A 26504-nucleotide genomic window follows, 5' to 3' on the forward strand; every position below is an offset into this window, starting at 1 on the left:
TTTCTTCTTATATTGTGGTGCTAAGCATCTTCCTCCTCCCTTCCCAGATAGGTGCCAATTTGACATCAGTGCCAAAAATAGCCTTTTTCATACTCCATTTTTATTTTAAAAAATTGTCAGCTTCTTCCCACTCCTAGTGTTCTGTGTAAATCTTCTGCCATAACAATGATTACTCTCTGTGTATGCAAGTGCATGAGAGGGAGATGATGTTAGAGTTACCATAGGAAACAACTGCCCTAAGTGGTGAGCTGTACTGAGTTATTTCCCCCATTTAAACATTAACAGGAACAGTTAATTAAATGAATGTTCTGCTCTGCAGTTATTACATTTTACATCTTTCTTTGCACTAATCCCAATATGGCAAAAGTGTGGCGCATGTGTAAATGTCAGTGTATTTGTACTTGCATACTTATAAATCTATCGGATGTGATTTTCCTGTAGACTGAGTTTCATACATTTCTGAGGGCCCATTCACATTACCTTTTAACCCGGGTTTAAAATCGATTCTTCCACATGAAGTTCATATTGGGCTGATTCTGTCACAATCCATGTCGAGGCTTGCATAAGGAAATGCCCCGCGTGGGGTATCGAGATTGGGCTAAAATCCATCTTTTCTGAAAAGACCCGGGTTCTGCGAAATATGAACTTGTCCCCGATCATGATCAGTGCAAATTCAGGGAGGGATTAAGGTCAGAGGGCGGGCAGAGGTCAGAGCATTCCCTCCCTCATCGGAGGGGAGGGGGAGAGGAGGAAGAGGAAAGAGCTGAAGGAAAAAGGGGAATCTGGAGGAAAGGGTGACAGGAGGCAAAAAGGGGAAATCAGGGTGACTGACAGGGGCTGCAAAGGGCTGTCAGAGGGAGGGCGGGGGGGGGGAGTGGAGAAGTTATGATGGAGGGGAGGAGGGGAAGAGGAAGGAGCCGTGGTAAGAAGGGCCATGGAGGGCATTCTATAACGGAGCAGGAGGAGAGGATGAAGGAGCCAGGCAGGCTCGGGAGGGGAGGGACGGAAGGAAAGAGGAGGAGGAGGATTGCCAAGGGAAATTGGGCTGAGGTGGAGGAGGGGTGTAGGGAACTCAGTCTGTAGAAGGAACCTCTTTTATTTTTGACAATTTATGCACATGATTTTTGGGTGACGTGTGTGCTTGCTTGTGCTACTTTCATTTCCTCTTGCTCCTGGATTATTATTATTATTAGTAGTAGTAGTAGTAGTAGTAGTAGTGTTATATGAAGATGCTACAGTCAGAATGCCTGAGCTGCACTTCTCTTTTATTCCCAATTGATTCCATGGGTCTACTTTAGTTGGAACTGACAGGTCACTCTCTTTCAGCCTCAGTGGAAGGCAATGGCAAAGCTCCTCTGAAGAGAATGTAAGCAGGAGGAAAAGGGTCAGTGCAGGTCAGGTCACAGGCAGGGCATGAATGGAGCTCCCATCAGGCACCTTCCCCCCTTTTTTATGTTTTTAAATTATTTTTGACAAAATATGTGCATGTTTTTTTGTTTTGTTTTTTTGTTTTGTTTTGTTTTTGTTTTGTTTTTTGCTTGAGGCAGATATATAGATAGATCGAACGTGGATAGCTGCTGCTGGTTCACTTTCCCTTTCATTTGCTCACTCCCAGCAAAGGGGAAATGTTACAATGGGCAAGACTTGTGAATGGAATGCTACAATTCAAATGTTACATTTGTTGCTCTTGTCAATTTGGCCAATTGGCAAAATGATACATGTTTTTGCTACTGTCTCTAAGGAATTCAGGGGTAGCCCTGAATTGCTTTTAAGAGCAAAAAAAATGCATGGCAATCGCATCCTTTTCTGGCATTTCCAAGGTGAGGAATTTATTATTATTATTATTATTATTATTATTATTACATGTTATTATTACATGTAGAGGCATTCTGGGTTGGCAAGGAGGGAGGATACAGGATGCATTAGCTGGCATTTTGGGGTTGAAAATGGGGCCAAGGGCAGATCATAACCTGCACTGATCCAAATGCCCACAACATACACACACACACACACAAGAGGTTTTTAAATTTGACAGAATCTGCGCATTCTGGCACCTGGCTCTTTAAAAAAAAAGGAGGGGGAAGCACACTTCCGATGCCTCAATGAGTGCTGCAAACATCACCTATGATGATCGCTTGATTGACAACAGGCACCTTCATGTTAAACCCGATTTCTGAAGAAGGCATTCAGGTTAAAATGCCCCTCAATTTTTAGTGGGCACTCGCTTACGGAGAGATTCGGGAGGGGCCCCCCCGAATCTGCCCAGTTCCTTCAGGAGCAAAACCGCCAGTGGGAATGGGGCTTGTATATGTCAGGTAGGAGAGAATTAATGATAGGTGATCTGGCCATCACATGGGGAAAAATATAGCTTCAAAGCCAAAAAACCCCATCTAGTGAGTGATGAATATTAGACAGAGCATTGGGACCATCCTTGAACTATGGAGTTCATTTAGAAGTTTTGAACAAGTTCCTGTCTGTTATTCTACCTCATTGAAGATGTTGTCATAACAAACAAGACAGAAGGTAAGTAGTGCCATTTGTGGTTCTGGAGACTGGCTGGAGACATTGTTGGTATGCTACATCAATGCACCTAAACCAGTGTAAGCAACAGAAGGAAAAAGACTAGAGAGTCAATGTCCATGAGAGCAGTAAGGCCAAAGCCTTACTACAGAGCTTGCAAAAGTTACCTTTTGGAACTGCAACGTCCAGAATCTCTCAGTCAAACTCTGGTTGTGCTTAACTGGGAACAGGGGAAGGCTTTTTAGTGGCTACACCTTCCTTCTTAGGAACTCCCTTTCTAACAAGGCCCAAATCATTTCCACATTAATGACATGTTGTTTTTTGAAGTTGGTGAAGAGCGTCTTCCTTGGGGAGGCATTTAAGGTGTAAATTTTTAATGTGATGTTTTAATCTATTTCTAGCTGGAATTCTTTTGGTGACTTACATTGGCATAACCAGGGTTACATCCATGTAACTATTTTTTCAGATGTTCCACAAAGAGGTACCCAGAACCTCCATACACAATGGTTTTGATAGGCTTTAAGTGGAATGCAGATGTCTAAAGGGTTATCACACGGAAGATGGCATGAGCTCATTTTCTGCTGTTCCAGAGTGTAGGACACAAACCAATTCATTCAAATTACAAGAAAGGACATTTTGACCAAAAATGAGAAAGAAACTCCTGATTGTAAGTGCTGTTTGATAATGGGACAGACCACTTCAGAAGGTGGTGATATCCCTTTCCATTGAAGTTTTTAAACAAACTCAGGGATACTTTAACAATAGAATGCCTACATCAGTGAAACATAATCTAAATGACCCTTAAGGCCCCTTCCAACTCTACAATTCTACATTCTAATACTGATTGCAGATGGATTACTAACATGATAAACAAACTACCCAAGCCAGAACATGTCCCTACTTCATGCAAAAAGGTATTAAAACTCAGTATTTATTTCATGTTTAATAAAGGTGGCATATATAGGGCTCCTAGCTGACATTGGCCCGTTACAGACCGCCGAGAAGCAGTGGTCTGCCGCCGCCACCGGTTGCAGCATCCAGGAACCGCAGCAGCCAAACGGCGTGGTCCCCAGACGCTGCAGAGAAGGAGCGCGAAAATCGCACTCCTTCCTGGGCCCCGGAAGAGACGCTGCGAGGCACTAGTTGCGCACTCGTGGCATCACTTCCGGGGCACAACGTGCGAACGCAGAGCATCTGCTACATCAAGATGGCGGCGGCCATGTGGAATGGCCGCCACCATTTATTATGGACTCAGTCCATGGTAGGGTTAGGGGCATCTGGAAGAGACGCCCCTTTCTAACCCTAGCACAGACTGAGTCCATCCTAGGGTGCCCATGTGTAATGGGCCATTATGTCCTAAATCTGGTGGGTGACATCAACTGATGTTACTAGCTTAATCTTTTTAAAGATGGAGGTTTGTCATTGGATCTCAATATTGAACCAGGTAGTTTGGGGCTAGAAATTCCCTTTGAGCCCTTCAGAAGATTTCAGCAGCCTTCCATGACTGGATAGCTCCATATGGAAAACAAATAAGTAGATCTCAGACTAGATCCTCAGTAGACAGCCCACCTACCAACTCTATAGTTCTAATGTAAGATAAATAAGAGCTGTGGCTCATGGATAAGGCAGCCATAACTCACAGGAAATTGTGGTAGACGCCTCAGAATATGACATAAGGTGTATCTACACTGTAGAAATAATTATGTTTGATACCACTTTAATTGCCATTGCTCCATCCTAAAGAACCCTGGGCTATGTAGTTTGGTGAGGGACCAGCATTCTTTAGCAGAAAGGGCTAAAGACTTTATAAAACTAGAAATCCCAGGACTCCACAGGATGGAGTGACAGAACTTAAAGTGGTATCAAACTGCATTTTTCTACAGCATGGATGCACTCAGAGTGTTTTTTTGTTTTTTGTTTTTTTGATGTTTTACTGATAAGGTTCCTGAAGTGAAAAGAGAAGTGGGGAAACAGGAGATCTGCTGGACTCTTCTAGAGGTATTAGACATGGACCCTGGAAATGTGAGGTATGCTTCAATTACTGGGATAAACAAAGGCAATTGGTACTGGATAACAGTGGCCAGAAAAATGGAACATTGGGAAGAAGAAAAATCACAGCAACAAGTGCAGGGAAAAGTTGTGGGTTGGGAGGGAAATGGTTCATAAGTAGGCCTGGGGTGGGGAAAGAAGGAAGGAGAAAGAGATGAGAGGGAAGATGGAGGAATTGAGAGTTGGTTTTATTTCTGAAGTGGGAATTTACCTATCATCACAAATGACAGACTAGACAAGGACTTGTCTAATCATCAAGGTTGCAGCTGTGAGGAGCAGGTGGGAGTAAGGGGCCTGTTGTGTGGAAGGTACCACAGAAGCAAGCCAGTGCCACTTTATTTCATCTAAGACACAGCAACTATAATCGCAGACCAGCAAGAAGGAACAAAGTGGCAATAAAGATCTTGAAATGAGGGAGAGAAAATAATTTATTTTTTACTGGATTTCAAATGAATAAAAAGTTGTTGATTCATCTATGTGTTCAATTGGAATCTTTCATCCTCATCCCAGTTCTTCATTTAAATGAACCCACTCACTGAATTGCCACACAATATATGCACAAAATGTCAGGAAAGGAAAAAGAGGGGGAAAGTCCAATTCCTCAAGAAAACTACTGAAGTGTTCATTTTTAGTCATACTATAGGCTACATTTCAGAGGAAGGACTTGGCAAAACCACCTCAGAGTATTTCTTGCCTAACAAAACTCTAAGAAATTCATGAGATCACCATAAGCCATTAGGCAACTTAAAGGCCCACATGTGCACACGCAACACATACACACATGAATCAAAACCCAATGTGCAACAATTCTCCCATTCCCACCTTCAGTGACTTTCTGTGGTAAGAAAACAGGCAAAAGAAATGGCAGGACAGAAGATAAACATCTGGGGACCCTCTGCAAAATTTCGTACATGTGTCAAGATGATCACACAGTAAGAGCTGCAGTCCAAAAATAATTTTTCTTACCTGTGTTAGATGTGTTCAGCTGCAATTCCTAGTGAATCCCCAGGAGATTGTGTGTGGCTTACTTCTCTGAGAACTGCAGTCCAATACACTTGGAGGATACAAGGTTGTACCTTATTTAGATGGCCTGTTTATTGCAAAGAAGGATGGAAAGCTTCCAAAGAGGATCACCATAACCATGCTATCAACAATCTCACACACAGGAGAATGAACTTCAAGTGTATATTTTGGGAAACAAGTCCTACTCATCCTTTATGTCTTGTTGGAATGTTCAGGCAAGGAGAGATCAGGTTCTTTTTATTTTAACATTTGGTTTGGATCGCTCATTCAGTCCTTGTGGGCAGAGTCTGACAGGGCATTAATAATGGATGAACAATGGAAAGCTTCAGAATTGAGTGTCAAGTAGCAGTGGCAACTTTGATTGTGATACTATCCATCTGCTGATAGCTCAACAGACTTTAGACTTTTGCGCTACAGGAGAAATTGACATTTAAACCTCACTTTGCTAGAGACAAAATAGTTGAAAAATACTGTTGATGCCAAATGGTGTATATTTGTAACATATATGTAATTGTTACAGTATGTGCCTTTCAAGTTGACTCTTAACTATGACAACTCGATGACAGGATCTTCTCATTAAGATTCTTTTTCATAGGGGTTTGCCTTTGCCTTCCTTTTAGGCTGAGAGAATGATGATCTGCCCAAGGTCATCCAGTGAGTTTTCATGGCTGAGAGTGGATTTGAACCCCAGTGTCCTGGAGTCCAATACTCATATGTTACAAAACTGAGTTATAAAATTGTTCCAGTATGATGGTTTGTGTGTTAGACTAGGTCTCAAGGACAACAGGAATCGAATTCCTCCTCAACCATGGAAACTCAATGGGTGACCTTGGGAAAGTCTTATTTAAATTCTGAATATGGCACAACATCAAAACATATGGAAACATTTATGGCAAGCACTTATGAAAAGTTTGAATATGTGGATTCTAATGCATGATGAAAGAGTTAGAAAGAGAGTAAGAAGGTTACAAGATCAAGATGCAAATCATTTTGACAGATTCAAACAAAAAACAATGTGGCATCAAATGGGTTTTCCAGCCCAGGGGATTGACCAAAAGATCTCTGGTGTTATTACTTCTGCATTGTCAAGAATGGCATCTTTTCAAAATCTTAAAACTAATTTTAACAGGAGAAGATGTTAAGAAAGAAAACTATACTGTTTCTACAACGAAGTGCACCATTTCTAAAATGAGAAGTGACTTCCTATTTTAGGCTTGATGCTTTGTAGGTACATTGTTGCTGTTAACATGGGTCAAGGTGAGTGAAGTGCATGGGTATGGAGAGTCACTGGCAGAGTGGAATTTTCCCCACAGCCAAGCAGAGTTAGGATGGCTGCAAAGGTGGAGGTCTGCCTGATGACTGACTATAAAACAGGGGGGGAGCCATTGAAAGGAGTTTGAGTGTGTCGTGCATGCTCTGTCAGAAGCGGTTTCAGTACAAATAAGACATTTAGTGGAATATATGAGCGTGTCATTTGACAGCTGAAGAGCTAGTTCAGGGTGGTACATACCCGCCTTGTTCTGGGGGGATGTTAATTGTGAAGTAAGCCAGACTTTCATGGGATTCATAGTCCTGATGAAGGGGCATTATTAGAAGTTGTGTTCAGAGTAAAAACATGGGTTCAGGTGGCAACAAAAATAGTTTGTAATAAGTAAATTGCTGTACATAATGTAACCACACGATTTGAGGACCAACTGTAAAAAGATACTAACAAGTTCTGTCTGTAAATAACGCTTCTATTTCATCTTACCTACAGAGGAGTGGCTTGAGGTAATTTATAACTAAAATGCCAAAAACATGCTACCAAAAAGATTAAGACACATAATAGATAGGATGCTGGGATCCCATGAGTCATTTACTAAGTGAGTGGACTAGGAAGGGAATTGGGGCCAGTAAAAGGACCAAGAGTTAAAGGGATATTTCTGAAGAAAGAAAAGCCTCAGACTTTTAAGGAAAGAAGGACCCTGTGGGCCTAGAGAACACAATGGAGTTGTCAAATGTTGCTGAAGTTTCACTTGTCCTGTGGAAGGTGCACTAGAACCATGGAGAAAGTCTTGGGGCAGTATAAAGCAATTTTACTCATGGCCATGTGGTCAGGTTGATGAAGTTGTAATCCTATGCTTTTTGAAGGTACCAGGCAGGAGATGGCTACTATCGAGTTTCTTTTGCAGACCTAGTTGCAGGGAAACCTTTTAGGAGGAACTGTGTGTTATCTCTGTCTGTGTCTGTTTGTCTCTCTGCGTGTGTTGCTTGCATTTCAGAAAACAAGTGATTATTCTCTGGGAGCTATATGTGGAATAAAATCAATGCTCTTAAGATAAAGTTCTCTTGATTTGCAGTTAAATCATGCACATATTCATGGGCAAACCTTTGCATCTTGCTGGAGCTCTTCCTTCCCCCCCCCCCCCCCCATTGATACTGCTATGCTCTCTGTTTCTGAAAAACCTAGATCGTTTTCTCACTTAAGCGTGGCTATTCATGAAGCCTTAGGTCTGTAATAATCTCTTTCACTGTTCACAGGAACACAGAAACTACCAGATTATTTGTTCCTCTGCCCACTGGTATCTATTGACTCTCATGCGAATCTGCTGAATGGTGAATCTCTTGTGTGAGTGGCATAGAACATTTTCTCCATGTTTTAATCCAGCCTTTAAAGGAGCTTTCTAAGGGCATGGTCCTGTTTGAGGGATATAATTCATCAGGTTGGATGGCTCTTCAGGACCACAGACTAAAACCTGGATTGGATTCACTACCATATTGGCATGGAAGCTTCCAGCAGCTGTTGCCTTTACCTCAAACCTCTCTGACCCAACTAAATCCTCCAGATGTTTTGGATTACACTTCCCACCAGCTCCAGACAGCTCAGTCAGTGGTCAATGCTAGGAGTTGTACTGCATAATAAATAAATAAATAATAATAATAATAATAATAATAATAATAATAATAATAATAAATAAAAACTTTTATTTATATCCCACTCTTCTGTAGCAAGATAATCAGTGCAGCTGGAACAGCCAAGGAGGGGAATGCTGATTTAGTCTGATATGATCTTCTCTGACTAGTAGGGGCTCTCTAGAGATTATTCACTGCAGACCAAAAGGAGGTATTTCCCATCCCTGGTGCCAGATCCTTTGAACTACAGATGCCCAGAATTCAACCTGGGGCCTTTTCCATGCAAAACACGCACTCTACCTCTGAGCTTCAGTTTCTTCCTGCATGCCACATTCTGTTGGCCTGCCTGCCTGCCTGGAAATCAGCCACATGCTTGCCTCTACCCACAGAGTGAAAGTTAGATACTGTAAGAGTCGCTCGTGCCAACCAGCAAACAAACAAGTGGGAAGAAGTCTGCAAAACTTTCTTCCCACTCCCTCTGTCCCTCCCTCCCAGTCCTGCCACACAGGCTGCAGGAGGCAACCCTGGCAAGAGGGCCTGTTAAGACTGGAAATATTAGTCTGAAAGAGGATCTGCACAAAAGAACCATCTAGGCCAGTCAATTATTAATAAGAATTCCAGGGGCTGTAGCCAGATTGGGCCGGAAACATATTTCTTAGGCAGGGGGTGGACTTGAACACAATTGTGGGGCAGGGGAAGGATAGTGGGTCTGATAGACTCACTGTTGCCACCCTGGGTACAGTGCCATTGTTGCTTTCCCAATAGATAATTCCCTCCTAAGGAGAGTAGGGTGGGAAGGGGAGGGATGGTCAATGGAGCTCTTGTGTCTGTGAAATATGTCTGGCGTTGCAGCCATCAGGCATTGTCCCTTTCCTGATGTTTGCTGGCAGCCTCTGCTGTGTGACACGTTTTCACTTGTCAAGGAACAAGGGGGAAAGGAGGGGAGACTTGGCTATTAAACCAGAGCAATGGGTTGTTTGTGACACTGCCCTATAAACAGTCATTACACATCTACAGGGCCAGCCAAGTAGTAGAAAAAAGGCCACTTGACTGTGCAGCTGATCAGTGATGGCAGAAAGGCACCAGACATTCAGAAAGTGCATGCATCCTGCAGTAAGTTTCAATATGATGCATCACATATTGGTGGGTGCAGACAGGGGTGTAGCAAAACCATTTACATTGGGGGAACAATGACAAAATTGGGAGAGTTTGAGAATCTGTGGATGTTTCACTGGAAAATAGTTTTCATGGCTATTGACAAAAATAACTCTAATCAACACATTTTAATTGGAAAGTATGATGCCAAGATTCCCCCCCCCCCCCCCAAAAAAAAACCCCAAAGCAAACTTAAGTACAAAATTTTCCACATGAAAAATAGGTGTGTAAACCAAATAACAGTGACTAGGAAGTAAATGCATATTGTGCAAGTCACCTTACTATAATGGCCTGAACTGTTAATAAAGTCTAATGAACAATGATTTCTCTGCAAATTTGCCGAGGAACTGTCCACTTGAAATTCCTCCAAATATACTACTTTCAAGAGCCAAGTTAATTACATTTGCTTTTCTTGCTGAAGCGTTAAATCCCTGTATGGTGACAGCACACATATTAAAGCTGTGAATTCACTTTCACATGAAATTGTGTATGCACCAAACACGAATCCTGCAGCATACAAATGTGCATGAGTGGAAATGCTTTCTTCTATAATGTTCTGGTAAGTGTGTGAAGAGTAGTGTTGGGATTTTGTAAGATTCTACCATATTCTTTTCATTGGATGCCTAAACTGTATTTCTAATTGCTCACCTACAATACTAGAAATTTGAGGACTGAAGGAAAATTTGTGAGGGGGGACACATAACTCTTAAGGGGGGCAATGCCCTGATTTGCTCTTATCATTGCTATACCCCTTATAGATAAGGTGATTACTACTTTAGAAAAACAGTGGCATGAGTAACCATTATACAGTCAGCCTTCTACATTTGTGGCTTTGACTTTTTGAATTTTTCATGGATTTGATTAATATGATCTCTCTAGGAATCTCTTGGTCTTACCAGTGTGATTCTGCTGGAAGTTGACCAAACTTTCTAGGATCACATCTAGTATTAGATGAACACTGTGACCTAGATCATCATTATGTCCATGAGAGCTGTGCCCTTTTTCAGACTTTAGGAACAAAACTTGGAAAATTATTAGTGGGAGAGATGACCTGAATACCTCAGCCATTCTGGAAGTTGTAGCCTAAAGCTACATATGTAGTTCCATCGTTTCTAGAATTGTGATCCATTATAGTAGGTTTTTTCAAGTTCTGTTCATGGAGGGAAGTGATTTGATTAAATGTTCCTGCAAACAAAAATAAATAAATAAATATATGGACATGTTGGAGGGGAAAATGTAGTCTTTTGCCTGACATCTAGTTTTCTATGTGCACTGAATGTTTTTGAAAAGAGAGGTCTTCAGCCCTCAAATAGCAATCTCTTTCTACAGCTGGTGGGTTGTTGGGGGCAGGGGGCAAAGCATTGTGTTTTGGTGGCAGTTTAGGTGTTTTTCTATGCTTGTGAGTCAAAAATTTGGCTGATTTTTTTTTTTAATGTGGGGTCTGAGGACTTGGGAGCCAACATGTTGTAACAGTTTCAGTACTGGTGCAGGGCCCTTAGAGGACAGGGATTCCATGGAAACTCTCTGGATGACTTTGGCAAGTTACACTCTCACAGCCACCATGAACAAATCTTGCCAAGAAAAACCTATAATAGGTTTGCTTTAAGGTCTCCATAGGTCAGAAATGACTTGAAGGAACACAACAGCAACAACTGAAGGCGGGTCTCCTGTGAGATTGGAAAATGGGGACCCAGTGTCCCCCCTACCCTAGATGTAGATTTACCACCCCACTGGAATCTAGGTTTCAGGATCAGTGCTGAAGTGCCACTTCTGCCTGCCAAGACTCTCCCACATTTAGTGCATATAAAAAATAAACACTCCCACTAGATAATTCAGTTTCATATCATGTAAGAACAGAGCTAAGGAAGAAGTATGCAGGTGCTAATTCAGTGCCAGGGAGATGTATGTATTGCACAGCACATGAGATTTGCCTGTCGGCAGCCTGTATTCAGATCGCCACTGAACCACAGGACAAACTTGACCATGATGACATGGAGGGGATGGCAAAGAGGATATATCTATACACCAAACTGCTGGACTCCTCGGTAGTCCTTGACAATTTACTGACTGCATGATGCTAATCCATATGAATTAAATATCATATTGGAAACTGGCCCTCTGTAGACTATCTCTATACAGCACAGCAGTTTTCATAACAGTTTACTGAATTCTCTGCATGCTGAGTTCAGTTATTTAGCCTTTTGCTTGATGTAGCTACTAGGTGGCTGATGGCTTCAGCAAGCAAAGCGGGAGGGCTGCGTGCCTTATTGTTGTTGTTGTTATTGTTGTTGTTATTATTATTATTGTTATTATTATTATTATTATTATATCCCTCCTTTCTCCCAATATAAGGCTCAAGGCGGCAAACAGCAGAATTAAAACAATACAATTTGAAAACAATACAATGTTGAAATGTATACATATAAAACTGAGCAAGAATTTTTTTTACTACAAAAGCCAACCCCCCCCCCCACATGTGGAATTCTGGGAGCTATAGTCCAAAAGAGTAACTTTTCTAAACTCTTTGGTGGTGTCTACAGAATCCATTATGCTCTTGTGCATACCAGGCATGTGAACTATGGTCAAAGATCACAGAGTGCTTGTACATAATCCAGGATCAAAAAAACAGGATGATTTCGTTCTTCTTTTCTAGAGCTAGCTGTAATGAACATTTACACATCTCCATCCATGCTGAGATCCACAAAAGCCAGATTGGCAGCCCTAACACCCATCAATGTGAGGATGTCCTTTCACACAGATCATTGGTTACAATTCTATGCACACTACTCTTCAGTTGTGGAAATACGTGCACCTCAAACAGAATATTAAGAGAGGCCAGACAATGAGGCCTTTCATTTGTCCTACGTTTTGCCTTTGTTTCTTCTAAAAATTCATTAAGGATTGAAAGATGAAATAAATACACAATGCCTTTTGACTGGAAGTGCTAGATATGTCCATTTGGAAGCACTCTAAGAACACACTTAAGAGAGTTTACTTCTGAGTACAAATGAAAGAACTGCCAGTCTACTGTGTTATTTCCTCACTCCTTTTCCCGGAAGCTTTAAAAAAAATTAAGGGAGAAGGAATTTGAAACATTGCAGCCCCAAAAAGAGATATTGAGAAATACTGTATCTACAGAATTACTCTTAGGATTAATGAGTAGAGAAAAACTAACTTTACCCAATTTACAGTTATTCCCAATCATAGATACTCCTTAATCACTTTATTATTTGTATTTATTTTGACAGTCCCTGTCACTTTAGATATTCCGAATCACAACTATTCCCAGTCACAGAAATTCCTTCATCACTTCATTAATTTCATTTTGAGCTGAAACTGAACCCAGGCCATGTCCGAATTCCATTGTCTCACTCACACATTTTGAAGCTAGACGTTTTGCACACTGCATCTAATTTATTATTCTGCATCTGAGTGTGGAAGCAAAAATTCAAATTTAGTTTAGGAAAAAAATATAAAATTGTAAACTGCAGTTTCAAGGAGGAAACAAGAAATATGCAAATAAATAGTGGGACAATGAGGGATGAAATGAAGAATTACAAGAGAGGGTGTATCCAGAACAACACAAGCAGAATTTTGCCCCATGAAGTTCCCCCTATTACTGGATGTCTTTGCCAGGAAAAGCTGTCACTGCAAAATATCTTTTTCTCATACAGCTGTTTAAGGTATGTGAGGGGTAAAAGTGGCAACTGTTCAGTGCAGCAAATGTAGCTTTCAGTGGATTCACAGTTACTTTTTAAAAGAAGGAAACGTATGTGTAAATTATAAATGTGGACCATTATAGTGATCCCTCAAGCACTGTTTTCCTAAATTAGCAAGCAGCCTGCTCCCTTGGGCTTATCTGCAGCCAGCCAGATGTGATGCATCATGCAGAATCCTACTCCAGGATAAATTCATCAGTGTTTGTGGATCATTCCACATATTATAGTCTTAGGTATACATTTGTATACATCTACCCTTGCAAAGCATGAAGGCACCAAATGCTTTTCTTCCAGCAATATTTTGGCAGGGACCTGGTATTCTGGTCAAATACATTCTCCTCTTTGTGGCATTTCACTCCCACTCTAACTGTAAGTCAGTCAAAGCATCATGCATGGTCAATAATCACTGTCCTGTTTTACAACTGCCTTGTAAGGTATGTTTATTAGCCTAAAAGAGAGTGCTTGGCCCAAGCTCACCCAATGGGCTTCATGATGCCTGTGTGGATATATAGGCTTGGATTCTCTTGTCCCTTACATTCTAACCACTGGTACATCAGTGTTAATGATTCTTTAATTCCTCAGTTGCAAACCAAAGCTGACCTCCATAAGATGTGAAATGACTTTCAATAGTCCTGGATTTTTTCTCAGTTCTCAAATGAAGCTTTGAGACTCAACTCTTATCTTCCTCTTTCCATTTGTGTCCAGTAGATGGCGGAAGTAGTCTAACACTTACAAACACCTTTCAACACCCCAAAGGCTCCAAACTTCATTTCTGTTCTTCAGATATAGGGTGTACTCATAAAAGAGAGCCTTTAAACAACAGGGAGGAACATGTCATGTTATCAGTTTAAGGCTGGAGGCTATAATCTTGAATACATTTACTAAGGTTTCTAAACACAGCAAGAGTAGATGCATGGGTTAGTGTTGTTTAGGAATGCTTGTAACAAAAGATTTCCAATTATGGTTCTTATTAGCCTGGAGGAAGAGATAAACAGAAGAGGTGTGGTGCTTAAAGAAGGGAAAAAACTGTGGAGGAATCCTCAATTCTAAAAGGAAAGGTTAGAGGGAAATATATGAAAATCCAAGGGTTTTTAGTTAATTTACAATTTAGTAAACTGTTTCATGCTTGCCTGAGTAGGGGATGGGATTGTGGGGCAGAGGCAGTGTCTCATTTACCTTAATGGACCAGGATCCATGGATATTCCTTGCAGATTGCATTCCTGAAAATAATTCCTGAACACTAAACACATGTGTGTAGCATCAGCTATAAATGACAGATATAAATTGTGGCTTGTAGCTGCAAAATGTACGTGAATCAAGCCTGATTTTGAATATGTGTGGGGCCCACCAGCTCCATCCATGTCTGCTCAGAAGGACGTCTCATCAAACTCGACTGGTTTTGCTTCAATTGCAGCCTAAAACTAATATATCTGTCAAGTATTTTAGATTTCCCACTTGACCAGCATTCTCCTGGCTCTAATCTCACAACTGGTCCATTTGCCAGAACAAGTCTGAATTACCCAATCCCCATACATATAGCGTTCTCATTGAAAACAACCTTTGGGAAGGAAATGCACAATACTAATGTGTAGAAATTATACCCACTTTGACATGAGAAGTCTGTTTTAACATTTGTTTTTAATTAAAAAGGTTATTAGCTGTCATTTCAAAAACTGTGGCGGAGAAACTGAAAGTGTGTGTGTGTGTGTGTGTGTGTGTGTGTGTGTTATGTACCTTCAAATTGTTTCCCACTTAAGGTGACCCTAAGGTGAACTTATCATTATAGGGTTTTCTCAGCAAGATTTGTTCAGAGGAGGTTTTTCATTGCCTTCCCCTGAGACTGAGAGCATGTGACTTGCCCATTCACACACACATGCCCTTTGAATTGTCCACATTTTTATTGTGTTCCAAGCTGGAACTGGAATGGATTTAATAAACACTGCTACCCTCTGGGTGTAAAATGTTTCCATTTATTTAAATTTTGTGCCACAAATAGTTTTCACATTCACAGTGTTGAGCATCTTGTGTACATTAAATTTTAACAATGCCAATTATATCCTTTTCAGCTGAACACTACAAAATATGCAAAATCAAAGGGATTAAAACTTCTGCAAGGCACTGTAAATGTAATGAATAAATAAATATAGCTTCCCTTGAAAGAGTTATGTCATTCTGCTGAAGTGTTAGTTGAGGAAAAGGTTATTAGTATGCTTTGTGTTCCATATGGGGTACGATATAGAGCAAGAAAGAATTAATTACCTATCACAGTATAGAAAAACACGTTACAGAAAAACAGGCTAATGTCTGTATACTGTGCCTGACATGCAGTGCTCCTCACAATATAGAGAAGAAAAACTCTTTTTGTCTCATTCTCTGTCTATGTTGTAACAACACACTGCAAGGAACAAGGGACAACACTATGAGCTTCGTGAAACCTATGCGCTTTGTGAAACAGAGAAGATCCATCCTTTAGTAGAAGGCATTCTTATGTTAGTGACTGAGACAAGAGAACTTGGAAATTATTTATTCTTCAAGAACAATTTAGGACACGCTTCCATAATTTGTTGTCCTCCGTTTATTTGGAACTACAACTTCCATGAGAGCCAGTGTGGTGTTGTGGTTTGAGTGCTGAGCTGTGACTCTTAATGTTGTTGTTACATGCCATTCAAGTTGGTTCCAACTTATGGCAACCCTAAGGTGAACCTACCGCAGGGTTTTCTGGGCCAGAAGGTATGAGACCCTCCAAAGGTGGGTCTCTACAAACAGTTGGTTTCCATGGCTGAGCGGGGAATTCAACCTTGATCACCAAAGTCATAGTCCAATTTATGGAAACCTTAAGATGAACCTATCACAGAGGTTTCTGGGGCTGAGTGTGAGGCCCACCTTTGGTTTCCATCTTTGGCCAGTGGGTTTTGATGGGGAATTAAACTTTGATTTCCAAATTCATAGTCCAACACTTGAACCATTACACTATGCTGGGCTTGGTTTCAGTGCTGGACTAGAAATTGAGAGGTCCAAGTTCAAGTCTCCTCTTGGCAATGCAACTCATTGATGACCGAGGCTTTTTGCTCTCTCAGCTTATCACAAGCTACAGTAGGGATCCCTGCAACTACAAGAGGCCTCTAGGGGTTCTGTAAGAGATCACAATTGAAAAACAACCTTTTTTTGGCTGTAGATATAATATTTTTTATGCAGAGATTCCCTTAGGCCTGGTTTCTCCAGGATACAAAGGCTGCCCTAGAGCTTTCTTACTGTGAAGATAAAGTGGGGTGGAGAAGACCCGTTTTGGCTGCCTTCAGCTCACTGAAGAAAATAGGAATGGAATCTAAAAAACCAGAGAAATAAATAATAACAAATAGAAGTGCTTTATACAAATTTCATAGTGCTATCATTTCGAGCCTTCTCTGCTACTAATTCTGTGCCAAGGGTGGAAATAGGGGAGGCCTGGATATTTTGCAGCTGGAGTATTGCATTTCAAAAATAATGGCAGCTTTATCCAAAGATGACAAATAGCATTTTCATAACCACTGAAATGGGTCACAGATGGGTCAGAGGCATTATCAAACAACATTAGTTCATAGAATTATGGTTTCTCATTTGATGTTTTTGTTGGGAGGGGGGGGCACCAGCTCAACAGACATCATTCTGGAGAGATGTGACATCTTGAACAACTTTGGTGAAAAAGAGGACAACTGTATTTGCAGTTCTGTGGAATCAGTCATACTACTGAACTGGTTCCTGGAGATGTAAAGGGTGGGAGGGCAACTCTTGTTGTGTTGTCCTGCTGTGTATTGTGTTAAGAGAGATTGCTGTCACCAGCCTTTGAAGAGGAACTGACATCAGTTTAAAGCAGTGGCTCTCAACCAGTGAGGTGAGACCAGGGTGATCAGATGCCCTAACTGCAAAAGAGGACAAGGCACTGCAAAATGTAGGCCATTCAAGAAAAATGGAGGACCTTACAGCTTCGCAGTCACGCTCCAAATGGAGGACATTTTGAAATTACTCCCTGGACAGAAGATTGAAATGTAGGACATGTCCTGGGAAAGGAGGACATTCGGTCACCCTTGATGGGACCCTCAGGGGGGCAGGAGACTTGAAAGCCCTGACCCCCTCCCTTGCTTCCCAAACTATTTTTTCTCCTGGCGGAAAAAAGAAAGACAAATAGGCTGCTTGGAGCCTCTGCCTGAGGGGAGAAGAGGAGGAGGAGGAGATCTATTTCCTTATAAAATGCTTGTGTGTGTGTGTGTGTATTAAAGTTACGATCAATCCTTGTGTTTAAAATAAAATAGGCACATTAAACGAACAAAAACTTTTTATTCATATACTATATCGAGTGGGGAGGGGGCATGATGTTTGCATGTAGATGTAAAAGGGGTTGCAAGGATAAAAAAGGGTTGAGAACCACTCAAGTGAAGTGTCCATTCCACCTCAAAGCCTTGATCACAGCAATGAAATATTGGAAAATAAGGAAGGAAAGCTAGGCCAGGCTCCAGTGCACCTCTTTCATCAGGAGCTGGGAAATGTTGGCCTTCCAAACATCCTACAGATGTTTCAAGAGGCAATGTGGTGCGATGGTTTGAAGGCTGGACCAGGGTTCGAATCCTGGGCTCAGCTCTGAAAACTCACTGTTTGTGACCTTGGCCAAGTCACACTCTCTCATCCTCAGAGGGAGGCAGAACCACCCACCCTCCTGAACTAATCTTGCCAAGGCACACAAAGAGATGCTTCAGACATGGCAAAGGATTGTGGCCTTGGGCAAGCTGCACTCTCTCAGCCTCAGAGGATGATGGCAAGTGCACACGCCATTGGGAGGGACGGAGCAAGACAACCCCAGGACAGGTTCGCCTTGGGGTCGCCAGAAGTCGGAAATGACTTGAAGGCACACAACAACAACAACAACAACAACAACACAATGCTTCCTGCTTTCGCTTTGCCAAGGACTAGAGGCAGCCTGGAGGCCGGAGGAGGGTGAGTGGCTGCTGGAGAAAAGGGGGTTCCCTCCGGGGGAGTGAGGGGGGCAGAGGGTCCTGCTGGGGCTGGCGGGGGGAGGGGGTGTTTCCTTGACAAAAGTTTCCTCAGAGGGGGTTTTCCATTGCCATCCTCCGAGGCTGAGAGAGTGTGACTTGCCCAAGTGGGTTTCATGGTCTCCAGAGTCAGACGCTCAAACCACTAGGCCACACGGCCGCCCAGCAGGGAGCTCTGGGCTCGGCTGCTGCGAAGGCGGAAGGCAAGGCTGGGCCAGCGCCCCAAACCCTCCGCCCGGGGACCTGAGCTGCCCTGAGAGGCTGCCGGCCTCGCTCCCGCCCAGCTTGGCCTCCAGAGAGACTCCTGCTTCAGCGTCTGTCCAGGAGACATTCCCTTTTCTTTTCTGGCACGTCCTCCATTTTGTGGTGCCCTGATCTGCTCCCCCCTCCAGCCTCCTGGCCTTCAAGCCTGGCGAGCTTCCTCTTTTGGTGTGCTACACATCGCCCAGCCCTCGAAAAGAGAACGCAGTGTGTGCAGTGCACACTTCTCGGGGGGTGTAGAGAGCCAGCCTGGAGAGCAGGGTCTGAATCTTGGCTTGGCCACTGGAAATCCCCTTGGGCAAGTCACACACTCTCAGCCTCCGAGGATGGCAAGAGCACACCTCCTCTGAAGAAACACGCCAAGAAAAGCCCATGATAAGGCTCACCTTAGGGTCACAATAAGCCAGAAACGACTTGGAGGCACACAACAACAACAACAACAACAACAGGGTGTATGCACTGGGTGGGAGAGGGAGCTGCATCTACACTGCAAAATTAATGCAGTTTGACACTTTAGCAGCCTTGGTTCAATGCTGTTGAATTCTAGGATTTGTCATTGTGTGACAAATTTTGTGAGATGTTTAGCCTTCTCTGTCAGAGAGCTCTGGTGTCACAGCGAACTACAGATCCCAAAATTCCATAGGATGGACCTGCCACAGTTAAAGCATTGTCAAACTGCATTAATTCAGCAGTGTGGAAGTGAACTATTAGCACTCCAGCTAGCAGAAGTGAAAGGTTGCCTCTTTTGGACTGAGTGGCATGCTGTTGTCTTTGAATCAGGGTTTGCAGGGTTAGCTGGTTAAAGGAAGACATCAGATGTTCTGCTGTCTAGGGTTGCCCATTCAAGATTGTCTCAGGCCCTGGCCCTTGTGGGCCAAAACTGAGACCTAAAGTGATGTCATGAACTGTTATGCATTCAGTACCCACTGCAGTTGCTCACAACTGTTCATATATATATATATATATAGAGAGAGAGAGAGAGAGAGAGAGAGGTGGGACATATTTTCCTGTTTGGAAAGTAAGACTTAGCTAAAAAGACTATTCATAGATCAATGTGAAATGGGAAGGTTATTCCTTCTCACTTATTTAGGTAGGTGAGATAAGGAACATTGAATCTAGCCTACTTGTTTCTAGCCAGAAAGTGGATGCAGAGCAAAGCAGAGCAGAAGGAGAGCCCTGAATCCCTGATGCCACAACAACTGGGAAGGAAGCACAAGGAGGAATTTAAGTTGCAAGTTGCAGCAAGAAATATTGTAAATTAATCCTTGAAAATGGTAACAAGCATCACATTGGTAACAAGCTTATTGCTCTATTAGTTGAGCGGGAGATTTGCACACCCTTCTTTCTTCTTGCCCAGAGCTCAACCCAACATACAGTAACTGGAAAAATTGCATCCTTGGGCATGTTTGAACTGGCTGCTTAATCCAGGGCCAGTCTGGAGCATTATGCCCTGCATTGGCCCCAGACTGACCACAACAGTGGCCACACACACCAAGCCAACTTTGGTGCAATGCAGCATTATTTGTTGTGTACATGGGCCAGCTGGGCCAGCACTGCATCAGCCCGGACGGCTCATCCCCTTCAGTGCCACCTTCACAGCTGCCACTTCCTCATAGGAATTCCCTGCAAGAGTTTGCCCAGCATGCTAGTGCTTCTGCAGAGGTCAGAACAGGGTGCTCCACCATGTGATCAACAAAGGAGGGGTCACTCTACCTGCCAGGCTGTCTCTTTCAGGCAAGAAAGTGGTGATGGTGGCTCCAAAAGAGATCCAGCCCCTTCCCTGCACTGCTCAGTACAGTGTAAGAAGGATGGTGTGGTTCTTGGCATATGGACAACTGGATCGGCCAAAAGGACCGTAGGCACTCCAGGTTTTTCTGGAAACCCCGGAGATTTCCCTGGTTTTGCTTACTTCAGAGCAATGTCAGGTTAAGGGCCAAAAACCACAGATCTTTCCTGGAAGTAGTCATATGTTGTGGAGACTGCCAGCACCAGCTTCAGGATGAATGCAACATTTCCTACTGGTGTAGACAAGCCCCTTGCCTCCTGCCTGGAGATAATCCACAAAACTGGAGACTTAGGGCCAGATCCTGAAATCTGGCAACTGAACTGCTGCTCATGAGCTTAATGGTAAGGCTGAGCTCGTAATCTACAATGTTGTGCATGCTGGAAAACTGAATTTGTCTGAACTGGGCCTCGGTCATGTGGGCCTTTGCTGGAATCCAAGGGGATTTCCTCCACCTCCCTCAGTGTCATCCTTTCCATTTGGGAAGCAATGACTCCCAAAGGAAAAAGGAAGCTATTCATAGACCAGCCTCAGCATCCAAACAGATGAGACCAAGTGGTTTAGGGATCAGGCTCTATTCAGGATGCAGTGGAAGGCCAACTTCTCAGACCAGGTATGTGTATTCTCCTTGGGCTTCACAGGATGTCATGCAAACCAGGGACAGAGAACATTCAGGAGCTGCAGACTGTGTAAAGGCAGGCTTTTTAGATAAGAATGTGCCTTAAGCACTGTGGCACCCTTTGGGGGGCTTGTCCTCAAACAGAGGTTAGAGAAAATCTCACACAGATCTTAATCCCCAAATTTCTTGGACATCACATTTTGAACTGCTTGTAGTAAAATATCCAAGAACTATTTATATAACAAAGCTTTGCATACTACAAGGTTTTCATGCTCTGAGCGAGAGTTAGGCAGAGAAATCTTGTTGAACAGGAGAGGTTGCATTTTTGGCAGAAGAACCATGATTTCCCAAGGCCTGCTGAGCTTAGATTAGAAAGGGCAGAAAGTGGAGGAGGGAGAAGCTGGAGATAGATTAAATCTTCCAGCTACTGGGCTAGTGTGTTTTCCTTCCCTCATGAAGGTGAATGGGAAGGCTTTGGATCTGGGAGATCTGTGACCTACACTCTCCATCTATGCTCCTTCCTTCCTTCCTTCCTTCCTTCCTTCCTTCCTTCCTTCCTTCCTCTACTATTGTAGAGTATGCACTGCAGAAGCATCATGGTGTAGCTTTCCATTGGTGGAGGTTTTTCTGAGAGGTCATCTCAGATGGGGGGGCTTCACTCACAGAAAGGGAGGTTTGCAATATCTTAAGGTGCATCAATAGGAAGGGATTGCTACTTGAAATCCACGGACCTTACCACATGGGGGCTTTTTGAGCGTCAGTTCGCATTGGCCAATGCGCATTTGCATTATATAGCATTGGAATTCCACACCTGTGAGCTCTGAATACGCATTGACCAATGCGATATAACGTGAATACGCTTTGGCCAATGCGTATTCACGGCTGGGTTCCGAACTGAAGGCAGCCGGCTCCTCCGTTTTCCGAGTACGCTAAATTAGGGGATCAGCTGGATCCGCACTGATGGCCAGTGCGGAACCCCTGCTGCTTTGGCTGGTGTGTACATCCAATCCACTGGTTCTCTTGAAGACCACCGGTTACAAATCTCCCATGAGGCTGAGCTGGAATTTCCCCCTTCTCCTTCCATTGGCCCTTTCCCCGTTTAGCACAACTGCTGGGGCTGAGAGCGTTATTTCCACTGAACGAGATAAAACAGAAACCTTTTGTGTCCGGGGAGGGGGGAATGTATATGTATATGTGTGTGTGTGTGTGTGTGTGTGTGTACACACACACACACACAAAGATGTGTGTGCAAGCATATACATGTAGCATTACACTTTCAGCTGCTCCACAGTATGTATGTGTGTGTATATATATATATATATATATATACACACACACACACACATACACATACACACACACACACACACACACACACACATATATATAAACACTCAAGCAGACAGATGTGTGTGTACACATATAAATAAGGCATCACACTTTTGGCTGTGGCACAGTGTGTTTTTGAATATATATGTGTGTGTTTGTGTGTGTGTGTGTGTGTGTGTGTATATATATATATATATATATTATTATTATTATTATTATTATTAACCTTTATTTATAAAGCGCTGTAAATTTACACAGCACTGTACATACAAACTTTTTAATTGGACGGTTCCCTGCCCTCAGGCTTACAATCTAAAAAGACACATACATACATACATATATAAACTCTCATCCCAATCCCAAGGGAAAGATAGGTACATTGCCATGGGTGGGTGATCCAGTATTCCTGAATGGCAATGTACCAACCGCATGATTTCACTGAGTGGATCCTTGGCAATTGCCATCCAGGGAAATTTCCTTGTAACAGGGAATTCCTGCATATATATATGTGTGTGTGTGTGTGTGTGTGTGTGTGTGTGTGTGTATGTATATGTATGTGTATATATATATATACACACACACAAACACAAAGATGTGTGTGCAAGCATATACATGCAGCATTACACTTTCAGCTGCTCCAGTTTGTGTGTGTGTGTGTGTATATATATATATGTGTGTGTATATATATATATATACACACACACACACACAAAGATGTGTGTGCAAGCATATACATGAAGCATTACACTTTCAGCTGCTCCACAGTTTGTGTGTGTGTGTGTGTGTGTGTGTGTATGCGTGTGTGTATATGTATGTGTGTGTATATATATATATATACACACACACAAAGATGTTTGTGCAAGCATATACATGCAGCATTACACTTTCGGCTGCTCCACAGTACATATATATATATATATATATATAAACTCTCATACAGACAAATGTGTGTTTACACATAGAAAAGGCATCATACTTTTGGCTATACCACTATGTGTATATGTATGTATGTATGTATGTATTTATGTGTGTGTGTGTGTGTATATATATATATATACACACACACACACACACACACACATATACAGATGGAGCATACCCCTTTCGTAAGTGGCTAAAGGCAGCAATTCTCGCGATATTCTGCGCTAAACAGTGACCTCATTCTTCACCCCCGGAAGTTAAAAATGTTGCGCCCCGTTCAGAGCCCCACAGAGCATGCGCAAAGCTGCCGATGCGCATCGGCGAACACACATTATTCGGCTGGTGTGGTTCTCCAATCTGCACTGGCCTCGCTTTGCGTCAATACACATTGGCCGATGCGCATTGGCCGATCCAGAAGGCCGCCCAGGTGTGGATGAATGATACGATATGATATGAAATCGGATCGGCAAAGCGTATTGAGAGAGCACGAATGTGGATGCCCAATGCGATATGACGTGAAATCGCATTGGCCAATGCGAATTGGCGCTCAAGAAGCCCCTGTGTGGTAAGGTCCCACATCATGCAGCAAAATGCCTTAAGCCAGCACTGACAGAACCAGCCAGGACCTCCTGGTGGATCGGTTACTGGGGGCTGATAAATCAACTCTGGAATCTACCATTTCTTCTGCAGCTGCTGTGAGTGGATCCAGGTCTTCAAGTGAAGAAAAAAAAGTCACTTCTGATTGACGCTTATAAAAATGAAAGACTTAAGGAGGGCTTGGGAGGGTGGCTCATAGTGGGGCTCAAGGGGGGAAATCAACCCTGGCTTCCTGTGCAATTGCCCAATCATAGGTTAGATGCAAGTGACAGCAGATATGCCTGGGATGATTACTGTCTGGACTGCAAACTTACTTAGAAATGAGTATTTCCAAAGCACTTTATTGCACTAAAGTTAAGCATGCCTGATGCCTGCCCCCTGAGATTGACCTGCTATAAGACAGACTGAGGCTGTGTGTATAACTCAAATGATTTACATAGAAGAGTATTTTACCTATGTAAAGTATGTTGTCAGTAGAGGATATGTGCTTTCCCTAGCTATCATATCAGTTGCAGTAGTTGTATGTTATGTGGAATATGGTTGCATGAGTATCACAGGACCCTACTCCCTTGTGCCTGCAACATTTTGCAGAGTGTTAACACTCAGATATGATTAGTAGTCATGTGATGCTAGCTAAAGAGAAAAAGTTGGTGTTTCTTCTTCTTCTTTTTCCCACACAGAGAAGACCCAAGGCTCTGAGCAATCATCCATTCTGTAGATAAACAATGAACAACAGCAACTCATTGCAGAAGGCAAATAGTAGCCAGGCTAGGTCTTTCACAATGGTATCTTCTAAGTCGATAAGAGCCACATAGAGTCATACAATCATAGAGCTGGAAGAGACCACAAGGGCCATACATTCCAACCCCTTGCCATGCGGGAAGTTTCAAAGCACTCCTGACAGAAGGCCATCCAGCCTCTTTTAAAAACTCCACCATGCTCCAAGGCAGCATGTTCCACTGTCAAAGTGCTCTTATTAGAATGTTCTTCTGAATGTTTAGGTGGAATCTATTTTCATGTAGTTTGAAGCCATTGCTCTGAGTCTTCTTGAGCTGGGCCATCACACAACCTGCTCATCCATGTCTTGCACTGATTTTGCTGTTGTCTCTATTTTCTATTCGTCCTTTGTAAGCTGAACACTTCTTAACCCATAACATTCTTCTGTGACCCCATCCACACAGACTTGCCATTGTGTCTCCCCCAATAAACTGATGTCACCAGATTATAGCCTGGATTTGAAATGCTGGGCCAGAACTCCAATATTCTTGTTTTGGAACAGAACTGTCATTAAAAAAAAGGGCAACATATGGAAAAAATGAATCCTAATCAGATCCTATAGCCCTCCTCTTTTTCTCACAGCAGTATAAGCAAGGCCAACTCTGCATATGACTGAATACCCTCAAGTAGACCATTTGTACACTGTAGAAATTTAGGAAGATGTTTTATATGAGTCCAAGAGACAAAGACCCATCTGGAATGGCTTAGGGAGCTGGATATGTTTAGATAGGAGAAGAGAAAACTGAGATATGTCATGATAGCCGTTTTTAAATGTCTGAAGGGACGTGACGTAGAAGATGGAGTGTTTTCTTCTGCAATAGAAACCAAGACACAAACGAGTACACTCCTCCCTCCACATTTGTGGCTTTAACTTTTGCAGATTTTATTATTCACAGATTTTATTAATATGTTATCTCTAGAAATGTCTAGGTCCCCCAGTGCAACTCCATGGTCAGCTTTAACCAAGAGTCACACTGAAGGGTCTAGAGATTCCTAGATAGAACACTCAACTGGGTATTTGTAGCTCTTCCAGGGCAATTCTATAATCAGTGTCTGGCAGATGTTGACCATAGAGTTGCACCGGAGGACCTAGAGATTCCTAGAGAAGTGTTCTCTCTGGTAAAAACATAGCCCCCTTTTATTTGCAGTTTTCCCACATTCACAGGGGTCTTGTGCTCCTAACCCCAGCAAATGTGGAGGGACAAGTGTAGATTCAAATTACAAGAAAAGAGAATCCACTTAAACATTTAGGAGCTCATACTCAAATGACTCTGACACTGAGGTATCATACAAGTTTAGGTTATGCCTAGAATGATTGGGATAACAGTTGATTTCACATTTTGGAAAATATAAAATCCAGACATAACTCAGATTTGCCTCAAGTCTTAAGCAATGTACACAAATTCCTCTGTCACAAGACAGCAAAAGTGAAAAAGAGACATAGAAGTTTTCATATTAACAGAGCTGCAGTCTACATTTGGATGGGAATGTTGTGCAAGCAGGCCACTTTGTCAGTTAGTTGCATTGTGGTGTCAGTCAACTTTGCTCCTGATCCTAACTACCGCATCAGAGCAGCATAATAAGACCATCACAAGATTCAGACAGTACAGGATAGAATTAAGAAAATAAAAAATTGTGAAGAAGAAGAAAATACCTGTTTGATTTGTATGCTATTGAACAAAGAAAAAAACATAGGTGAAGGAAAGGAAAATTCCTGATTGAATTGAAAACTGTTGAACAAAGATAAAATATTCATGAAGGAGAGGAAAACTCCTGTTTGAACTGAAAGCTGTTGGACTGAAGAAGAACTGCAAAATGGTTAATTAACTCTGAAT

The 26504-nt window shown here is 42.5% G+C and overlaps 1 protein-coding gene across 1 annotated transcript in view; it reads left to right on the top strand.

Moving 5' to 3' along the window:
• The first annotated feature begins 18155 nt into the window (after positions 1-18155).
• The window catches only part of RUFY4 (RUN and FYVE domain containing 4), a 35852-nt gene continuing 27503 nt past the window's right edge, over positions 18156-26504 (top strand). Inside the window, exon 1 of the mRNA XM_042446892.1 lies at positions 18156-18326. The gene's annotated coding sequence lies outside the window, so the exon portion shown is untranslated. The remainder of the gene's footprint in view (positions 18327-26504) is intronic.

Source organism: Sceloporus undulatus, chromosome 1, assembly GCF_019175285.1.
Source record: "Sceloporus undulatus isolate JIND9_A2432 ecotype Alabama chromosome 1, SceUnd_v1.1, whole genome shotgun sequence".
NCBI classification, from domain to species: Eukaryota; Metazoa; Chordata; class Lepidosauria; order Squamata; family Phrynosomatidae; genus Sceloporus; species Sceloporus undulatus.